This window comes from Octodon degus, unplaced genomic scaffold (assembly GCF_000260255.1).
Source record: "Octodon degus isolate 3935 unplaced genomic scaffold, OctDeg1.0 scaffold00229, whole genome shotgun sequence".
NCBI classification, from domain to species: Eukaryota; Metazoa; Chordata; class Mammalia; order Rodentia; family Octodontidae; genus Octodon; species Octodon degus.
In genome coordinates, this window is record NW_004524805.1 from 370,613 (window position 1) to 373,112 (window position 2,500).

The following is a 2,500-nucleotide window of genomic DNA, read 5'->3' on the forward strand; positions in this document are numbered from 1 at the left end:
TATATATAAATATATATATTTGGTTGTTGCAGGGTCTCACTACACAGCTTGGACTCATAGTGAACCTCCTGCTTTCAGCCTCCCCAGCACTAGGATTATAGGTGTGTGCCACTGTACCCAGACTCTGAATGGCTCAGTCCACCCTGGGGGCGGGGCTGGCATGGCATGTGGTACCAGGGATCAAACTGCTGTCCCTGTGCTTGCCTATGCAGGCACTTTAGTCTGCTGAGCTATCTCATTGGCTCCAAAATGGCTTTTTAAAAAAAAAAAATGTATCAGTTATTTAATTAGGTTCTTAGTAAGAAATTTATTTATTTATTTATTTTTAATTTTTTTTTTTCTTCCTCCCAGAACCAGGGATTGAACTGAGGCCCTTGCGCTTGCCAAGGAAGCGCTTATTCCACTGAGCCATCTCCCTGGCCCCTTATTAAGAAATTTAGAATTTATGAGGATAAATTCCATTTGTCAGAACAAAAACTGATCACAGGTGGCCCTGGAGCTGAGGAACAGCTTTGATTTTTGGTAAATCTGTGAGTCCACCACTTTCTGATCCACCTTGCGCTGCTCTGAAGTCTGGTATCTCTTTCTTGGTGTCGAAGATCTTGCCCTCTTGGTGTCTCGGTTTCCACAGCTGCTGCTTCTTGAAATCAATTTGTGTTATTCATCACATGAGTGAGGTGTTTGGGGATTTTCACTTTGCTGATAGCAATTTTTGTAGAGTGGCAATGACAAATTTCTGGTGTGTTGTTCGTAGAGGAACACGATTAAGGCTAAGAGGCCCAGTCACAAGTAGCAAGCCACTGGTCAACTGCTTTAGGAGGACCCCTCTCTTGCCTCTGTGATGCCCGGTAAGGATGATCAAGATGGTGCCTTGAGTGATGCTAGCTCTGAGTTTCCACCCTTGCTGACTGAAGGGTTTCTTGGCGGTGGCTCAAGAGCTTTTGGGACACAACTTCAGTAGAGTAGGATCTAGGCATTTTTCAAAGCTTAACCAACCACACAGGTACCTCCATTCTTGTCCGCACTGACTGATTTTGTGATCATAGTAAGAACTTCCTCCTTTTCCTTCTCAACCTTTGATTTAGCAGCTGTGTACTTTCTCTTGTACAGAGCCTTTCTGGAATACATAGCAGATGGAGGGTATCTACCAATTCCTCTAAACAGGATAGGATTTCAGCTGCAGTGGAGCTATGCCTTGGATATTTTTGCATTCTTCACTACCCGTTTTACCAGTACCACTGGCAGAAATCTTCTTGGCTTCGGGTTTCTTCTCTTTAGTGTCTGGCTTCTTAGGTTTTTCACCTGCCATCTTGCAAGATGGGAAAGAACCAAAATGGCTTTTTTGAGTTAGTAATTTTCCCTATCACTGTGGACATCTACTCAGGATGGTAGACCTGCTCATGCAAATGCAGTCAGGCACAGGATACCGCAGTGCGAACCCCTCCCCCCCCTGCCTTAACAGACCAAGGCAGCCTGAGCCAGCCAAATTAAAAAAAAAAAAAAAAAAAAATCCTTCTTAAGGAGACTGCAGATAACTGTTCTTTTGGTGTGTTGTAGAAAGTACTTGTGATGAATAACACAAATTGACTTCAAGAAATCCCTTACGTATCCCATTGTTGATAAGCTTATTGTCTCTAGTTCCATTCTACAGTTTAGGGAGCTCTTTTTGGAGTCTGAGATCTTCTGGACAGGTGGTTTGCAAAGCTTCTTAAAGCAGTAGTATCTTTTCTTCTAAAGAAATCTTGTATAGAAGTGTAACTTGTAAACTTTAAAATTGGAGTCCCTAAGTGGAATTTATAATGAGAAATTGTCTGTTGTTTTTTATTCATGGCATAATCCTCTACATTTTATTTATTTATTTTATTATTTTTTGGCGGAACCGGGGATTGAACTCAGGCCCTTGCACCTGCCAGGGAAGCACTTATTCTACTGAGCCATCTCCCCAGCCCCATTCTCTACATTTTAATATGCTTTATATACTTACTAAGGCATGTTTTGTTTTACAGTACTAGAGATTGAAGCCAGGACCTTTGCACTGAGCTGCGTCTCCTTTTTTATTTTGAGACAGGGTTTCACAAACTCATCAAGTTGCCCAAGCTGGGAAGGAATCTGCTTGTTTTCCAACCTCCCAACATGCTATTACAGATGTGTGTACCATACCTAGCACTAAAGCACTTTTTATTTCTTTTATTTTTTGCTACCAGGGATCAAATTCTGGACCTTATGCTTGCCAGGCAGGCACTTATGCCACTGAGTTATAAAGTGTTCTTAAAATTATTATTTTTATTATAACTATAGAATTTCACACTTAATGATATACGTGTTTGACAACTGCTCAGACTTAGTACTTAGGCATGCTGTTCAGATTTACAACCAGTGCCTCAGTCTTTCTTTTTTTGTTTTTTGGTACAGTTTTGTACATCTTGTTTGTTTATTTATTTTTGTGGAACTGGGGATTGAACTCAGGCCCTTGCACTTGCCAGGGAAGCGCTTATTCCAC

General features: G+C 41.4%; 1 protein-coding gene across 3 annotated transcripts in view; it reads left to right on the forward strand.

Moving 5' to 3' along the window:
- Lats1 (large tumor suppressor kinase 1) overlaps positions 1-2,500 on the forward strand; it is a 67,172-nt gene that overhangs the window by 25,482 nt on the left and 39,190 nt on the right. The window lies entirely within an intron of this gene.